General features: G+C 43.8%; 1 non-coding gene across 1 annotated transcript; it reads left to right on the top strand.

Annotated features, from left to right (window-relative positions):
- The first annotated feature begins 2,832 nt into the window (after positions 1-2,832).
- LOC114806263 lies at positions 2,833-2,970 on the top strand. The gene has a single exon (XR_003754298.1). It is a non-coding gene; the product is annotated as a small nucleolar RNA SNORA7 (small nucleolar RNA).
- The last annotated feature ends 4,824 nt before the right edge of the window (positions 2,971-7,794 follow it).

The raw sequence follows: 7,794 nt of genomic DNA, 5'->3' as shown, positions 1-7,794 counted from the left end.
TCTCGGCCAACTCGCCCCACTCGTTGCCCCGCTTCAAGTACCGTGTCCGTCTACCACACTGTGACATAGTTACCATGATGTGGCAGTTCTCTTTGAGGACAGAAAAGCCTTTCCATCCACATCAGAGCCTGGTCCCAACCCGGCAAAACCCATCACCAGTCATCGGTGGTTCTTTCTGCTTACTGACCAAAAACTGTGTTTGACTGAAATACGGGTGTATCGCTCTCCCTAAAATACAAAGTTCGTAACAAACTCATCCGTAGTGAATCTGACCTGTATCCAAAATTCAGACAAGCTGTTCCATGATGGAAAGACAACTTCAAGGTAACATTGTCCAACTTTAGTACACATATTGGGCTGAAGGAAATCGATTTTATATATATGTACATGAAATATAAGAAAATACCTTTGTATAAAATATGCAAGTGCAATAATTTAAAGAGGTCTTAACTTTGCATTTATAAATTATAAATATTGTACATGGTGTGTAATTTTTTTCATGTATTGGTTTGCAGTCTTTGTATTTAAGGAGAACTTTACTGTTATGTTTGTACAATAGAATAATAATCAGTTACTACGATCTAGCCAAGTTGTAAATAAATTCATAAACCGAACAGCTAGTATATATGCATATATGGTTGTTGAATGTGGAACTTATCGTGGCTTCATCTACTGGCTTAGAGCAGTGAGTCACCATTTGTGGATATGTAATTATACATATAAAGTATATATATGTATGATACATAAAGTCTATTTAGAAATGTTCATAATTTTAATGGCTATAATCCTTGGTGTGAATATTGCTGAATACAAAGTTTTTAAAATATCCTCTTTTATGTTCATCCTTTGCTGTCACTGTCAGGTGAAATAAAAGGGTCACCGATAGATTGAGGGGAGAGAGTCAGCGGTCCCCACAAAGGGGGTTTGATGTTTTCGGAGCCCGTTTGCTTTCGTGGCAGTGAGTTGGCAGCCCCAACAGCAGACTGCATTACCCTTCCAGGAAGAGAAGAACTGACATGTTTAAACTTTATTATCTCACTTAGTCAAGAATTTTGGATATTATTCCTCTAGTCTGTAAGCTCCTTGAGGGCAGGGCTAGTGCCAAACTCCCCCAGATGCTTGGCATAGTGCTCTGCACACAGCAGCGATTCGATAAAGTCCGTCTATCAACCGATTGAAGTAAGAGTCAGGCTTCCCTGGTGGAGGTCAGGGCTTGTTGCTGGTCAGAGAGTAGATGGAAATAGGAATAGACGGAAAGGTTGTCATGGGCAGGGAATGTGGGTGTGTTGTATTGTCATATTGTACTCTCCCAAGAGCTTAGGACAGTGCTTTGCACACTCTGAGTGCTCAATAAAGATGATGGAATGAAAGAATAAGTGGTTGTGACCATAGGGAGGGAAATGGGGCACCCTTTGGATGGTTTTTAAGGCCACGAAGTGAGAAAAAACGGCATGCAGGACAAGTGGATATGAGGGGCTTGGAAAGGAGTGGTTTCACAAGAGGACCTTCTGTTCCGGTAAAGAATTTCCCTCTTTATCCTCTCTTTGACTCCTGCAAGGGACAGACTTGAGAATGCCCTCTGCCCATCATTTTCATCCCCAACCTGGCTGTGCTATTGTAGCTCCTGTCCGCCAGCTATAAAGCACTCCATCAGCTGTCCTCACCTACTAATTCCCTCTGCCATCCCACTGCATCCCAGCTGGCAGTCTTCGTTCCTCTCAAACTGAATAATGCACCGGGCTTCATTCTAGTCTCTCCTGCCGCTGACCCTTTGCACACAACTTCCTGCCTGGACCTCATCCCTCCTTCGCATCCAGTGGGACCACAGCTCTCCCCATTTTCAGAATCCTTCTGCGACCGCACCTCCTCCAGGAAGTCTTCCCTGATTGATTTTTAATCTCCTCTGCTTCTAACCCCCACTAGTGCCATTTTAGTCCTTGCAGCCTCTTCCGTATCTAATGTACATGCCCTAATACTTAAGCACTAATGTTAACCTTTTCCTTTTTCCTTCCTTCTCTTCTCTGTAATCTACTTTCATTTCTGATTTCCCCGTGAGATTGTAAGCTCTTGAAGGCAGGGATCATGTCTACCGATATTGTATTCTCCCAAGTGCTTACTACGGTGCTCTGCGCACGGTAGATGCTCAATAAATACTATCGATTGAGTGATTAGCTGACGTTTATTTCAATAGAAACTCAATGGAGACACTATCGGAACGATTGCAGACGGAGGTGGGACGTTCTGGAAGAGATGTGTCCGTGTTGTCGTTCTGGGTCGGAGAGGACTCGACAGCGTAAGACAAGACAGAATAGTGGTGTTATTCCCAAGATGGTTTCTCTGCCTGAAAATCAGGCGAGTGCCCCCTCCCCAAACTCCTGCTCCGAGAACCCCCCTGCTCATCTTTCCCCGTTTTCCAGTGGTTCTGTGTGCCTTTCCATTTTCAGGGCCCCTGGCTTCTCCCCCTGTATCCCTGTATCCAAACTGGTCTGGTTTCAGGGCTATGCCAGTCCTGGGGACCACCGCGAGAGAAGGGGCTGCCCACCACCTGAAGCAGCATGGCATAGTGGATAAACCCCGGACCTGGAAGTCAGAAGGTCAAGGGTTCTGATCCCGGCTCGGCCACTTGTCTTCTGTGTGACCTTGGGAAACTCACTTCACTTCTCTGGGACACAGTCACCTCATCTGGAAAATGGAAATTGAGACTGTGAGCCCCACGTGGGACGGGGACTTTGTTCAACCTCATTTGCTTGTATCCACCCCAGCGCTTAGTACACTGTTCGGCACGTAGTACGTGCTTAACAAATGTTACAATCATCATTTATTACTATTATTCCCCTCTCAGGGTCGCACCAGGAGAGTTTCCAGTACTCTACCAGGCTCGGCTATGGGAGGGAGTGGCAAGCAGAGGCCTACTCGTTCCACTCCTAGCTTGGCCAGTGGCTAGCGAGTGGAAGGCAATCTGCCACAAGTCAAAACTCCCCCGTGTTGGGCAACAGTGGCTTGCGAGAGAGTCGAGGGCAGAGACTCAAGATGACTGCATGGAAGGAAGCAGCGGTAAACCGTTTCCGGATTTTTACCAAGAAAACCCTATGGAGACACTACCAGAACGATGGCAGGTGGAAGTGGGGCATTCTGGGAGAGATGTGTCAGTGATGTCGCTATGGGTTGGGCACCACTCAACAGCATAAGACAATAACAAATTACTATTATTATTATTTATAAAGGTGGAGCAGGGGAGTGGAGGAAGCAGGGGTGGGGGTGGAGGGTGGATTAGCTCTGAGTGTGCAGATCCAAGTGCTTAGACTACGCCTTCTGTTTTCATTATTGGAGATAGAATCCTGGGCTGAGTGGATCGTTGGTCTGCCCCAGTAATGGCATTGCTTGTGTTCTTCTTTTTAAGTGTATCCTTGAATCACTTGATCAGGAAAAAAAAATCACACCAGTGGCCATCACTGCGAAAGGCAATAACTTCATAGCAAAGGCCTGCATGGCAGAAGGGTTCTAATCCCGGCTCTGCCACTTGTCTGCTGTGTGACGTTGGGCTAGTCACTTCACTTCTCTATGCCTCAGTTACCTCATCGGTAAATTGAGGATTAAGACTGTGAACCCCATGTGGGATATGGACTGTGTCCAACCTGATTAGCTTGTATCAACTCCAACACCGAGAAAAGTCCCCGGGCATTGCAAGCACTTAACAAATACCGAAAAAAAAAGAAAAATAAGCAACTTGTCAGCAAAGTTGAATTTAGCAAGGGTGAACTCTGAAATATATGAATCGTAGCAGTCAGAGGCACAAGTAGAATGTGAGAAACAGTGTGTTTGGTGGGGTAGTTATTGTGAGTGCCTTGTACGAGGGATGATGGATTCACTGCTCCACTCTGACCTTTCACCCACACCCTCCCTCCTCATATCTTACAGCCAATGACTTTCCCAGCTTCAAAGCCTTATTGACGGCACATCTCCTCCAAGAAGCCTCCCCTGACTAAGCCCTCCTTACCTCTTCTCCCCTTCTCTTCTGCATTAACCTGACTTGCTTCCTCTATTCATCTCTCTCCCAGCCCCACAGCATTTTTGTCCATATCTGTAATGTATTTATAATAACATACATCTCCCTCTCTAGACTGTAACCTCATTGTGGGCAGGGGATGTATCTTCTTTTTGCCCAAAAAACAAGGGGTTTGTCATATTTTAGGATGAAAATACTGACCAGTCCATAATATCAGAAATAGCAGTCCTACAATGCTCCTAGCTCCCTTTGGTGTTAGAGTCTGCACAGAGGCTCCCCTCCATCCTGCCCCAGGTTTTAGTTCTACCACGGGGAAGCAGGAAGTGCATCTTCTTAGTGCATGGACCTGGAGTCAGAAGGTCACTGGTTCTAATTCCGGCTCTATCACTTGTCTGTTGTGTGACTTTCCTCATCTGTAAAATGGGGATCGAGACTGAGAGCCTCATGCTCTTGGAACAGGGACTGTGTCCAACCCGATTTTCCTGTATCCACACCACCACTTAGTGTAATGCCTGACAAATAGTAAAAGGCTTAACAAATACCATCATTATTATTATTATTATTATTATCTGCAGCAAACAACTTGGTGACAATCGGGCAGTTGGATGAAGAGCCTGAAAGCTCTTCCTTCAGCCACAGTATATCATCACTCACGTTATTTTAGTTGGTATTTGGTAACATACAATTCTAAGCCCTGGGATAGATACAAGGTAATCAGCTTGGTCACAGTCTTATGTCCCACATGGGACTCAAAGTCTTAATATTCATTTTACAGATGAGATAACTGAGGCTCAGAGAGGTTGGGTAACTTGCCCAAGGTACACAGCATTCAAGTTTTTTATTTTCATTTTGACATTTCTTTCTTTGTCTGGCAGGAGCTGCTAACCCTATTTAGGCTCTAAGTCCTCTCTGAGGGGTTGTGGTGTCTGAATGATTATCCCTGCACCTTTTTCCAGTACTTTGAACATTCAGTGCCATGCATCCAGTGAACACTCAATCAACAAATGGAACAAGTAAAACTAATTACTAAGATTCTGATTGTCCCATTTTGTTTACCCAGGAATTGCTTTCAGCAAAATATTTTCAAAGGCCTTTTTTCAGCAAAGTAAAAGGACTGTGACAGTCTTGTGTCCAAGTGCCTTAAAAGAATTAAGATATTAGAGAGAAGTCACAATTTAGTTGAATAATTAAACAATCTTGTTGCTCTGGCACTTCAGCTTGAACCTGATAAATACACCTCAGAACTTCAACATAACAAATGTAATATTTCAATCTGACCATTCTGAGTACATTCACTGATCCTTAGAATGAAAATAGTCATCTTGTGGGTCACTGAAAAAAGTAGTTATCAACTTTGTTTAAACATTTAAATGGGAAATAATATTCTCCTGCCACTTTCAGTTTAGTACGCTAATGGGTGAACTATTTTAGGTGTTAGAGTGCCATCTAGGGATGTAAAATTCACTAATAACTTTAATAGTGCCCACCATCTCGTAATTTATTCAAAGCATTTCATAGTTTATGCTCTGAATCGATAGTGTGGGTTGTAAACTTTAATGTCTTTGATGGTAACTAAAAATGACCAAAAATCAAACCTGCCCCTCTAGAAGAGCTCTGTGTATTCTGAACAATAGTTGACTAGTTTCTATAATAACTCTGGTATTTGTGGGCAGGGAATGTGTGTGATCACTGTTATAGTGTACTCTCCCAGACAAGTGTACTCTCCCAAACATTTAGTGCAGTGCTTTACAGACAGTAAGAACTTAATAAATATGATTGAATCTTGAATGAATTTATTAAATGCTTACTAGGTGGCAACTGCTGAATCAAGTGCTGGGATAGATATAAAATAATCAGGTATAAGTTAATCTTGTCAGTCACGGTGTCAGCCCCACATGAAGGTCACAGTCTAAGTAAGAGGGAGAACAGGCATTTAATCCTCCTTTTTCAGATGAGGAAACTATGGCACAGAGAAGTTAATTGACTTGTCCAAGGCCACACAGCAGGCAGATCCAGGTTTAAAGCCCAGGTGCTTTGAGTCTCAGGCCCTTGCTCTCTCCACTAAGCCACACTGCTTCGAACTTCTCATTGATAATATACGGCATAACTTCTTTACAAAATGGAAAAACTTTACTGTGAGGATGTCCTCTGTATAATGGCATGTGAAGAAAGAGCGTGGCCTAGTAGATAGCTCCCGGGCCTGGGAGTCCTAAGGACCTAGGTTCTAATCCCAGCTCCACCATATGTCTGCTGTTTGATCTTGGACAAGTCACTTAACTTCCCCGTGCCTCAGTTACCTCATCTGTGAACTGGGGATTAAGACTGTGAACTCTGTGGAACGGGGGACTGTATCCAACCTGATTAACTTCAAGCTACCTCAGCACTTAGTGCAGTGTCTGGCACATAGTTTCCTTGGTAACAAGTCTTCTTTCCAGTAAGCCACGCTGCTTCTCTAATGATGCTACATAGGTGCCCCCCCAAAATAGATTTGTCTTGAAGTCCCACATTTGGGATAGTCTGCCCCCGTTGATGGGCCTTTCTATGTGTGTCAGTTCTTTAAAGTTTTTAATTATACTTTTGAGTCAAATCTCTGTTGAGGTATCTCTCCTTTTGTCAGTCTCTCAGCCCATTGTATTTATTGGACGCTTACTTTCATTCATTCATTCATTCAATAGTATTTATTGAGCGCTTACTATGTGCAGAGCACTGTACTAAGCGCTTGGGATGAACAAGTCGGCAACAGATAGAGACAGTCCCTGCCATTTGACGGGCTTACAGTCTAATCGGGGGAGATGGACAGACAAGAACAATGGCACTAAACAGCGTCAAGGGGAAGAACATCTCGTAAAAACAATGGCAACTAAATAGAATCAAGGCGATGTACAATTCATTAACAAAATAAATAGGGTAACGAAAATATATACAGTTGAGATAGAGCACTGTTCTAAGAGCTTGGAAGAATATAAAATTCAATAAATGGATGCATTTCCTGCCCACAAAGAGCTCAGTCGAGACGTGGACACAGACTTTAATGTATATAAGGAATGTGAGGCTGGGAGAGGGGAATGAATAAAGGGAGCAAGTCAGGGAGATGCAGAGGGAGTGGGAGAAGAGGAAAGGAGGGCTTAGTCAGGGAAGACCTCTTGGAGGAGATGGGCCTTCAATACAGCTTTGAAGTGGGGGACAGTAATTTTCTGTCAGATATGAGGGAGGGCGTACCCGGCCAGAGGCAGGATGTGGGTGAGGGGTTGGCGGTGAGATAGATCAGATCAAGGTATAGTCAGAAGGTTAGCGTTAGAGGAGTGAAGTGTGCCATCTGGGTGGCAGTAGGAGAGGGTGAGGGAGGGGGCAAGGTGACTGAGTGCTTTAGTTATTTGCCCTACTGTACTCATCGGTTGTAGCTGTTAGCGAAGAATGAGCATTAAGGCTGGGTCTTATCTTTGTTGTTGTTGTGTTATGCTTTCGAGTGGTGTCTGGCCCATAGCGGCGCCATTGACTGGATGCATACGCACTCTCAATGATCCCACTGGATTTCAACTGGACTTTGAAAAGTTCACATAAAATCCACAGGTTTGTACTTAAAAATGCCTGGAGTAAGAATAAACTGTCCAGATGAATGGAAAAGAAGACAAACAACCAGAGCATATAGGGAATTTAACTCTTCAATCCCCTTGCTTTTCTTAGGGATAACTGGACATTTCCTGAACATGATTTTCAAACTGAAATCTGAGAGCTAACATGTGGGTTGACGGTGGATAATCTAGGTCCATGTCATTTTAAAGGATTCC

This window comes from Ornithorhynchus anatinus, chromosome 21, assembly GCF_004115215.2.
Source record: "Ornithorhynchus anatinus isolate Pmale09 chromosome 21, mOrnAna1.pri.v4, whole genome shotgun sequence".
Taxonomy (NCBI): Eukaryota; Metazoa; Chordata; class Mammalia; order Monotremata; family Ornithorhynchidae; genus Ornithorhynchus; species Ornithorhynchus anatinus.
The sequence above is the reverse complement of the archived record's forward strand: the minus strand, read 5'-3'. Positions and strand labels throughout refer to the sequence as shown.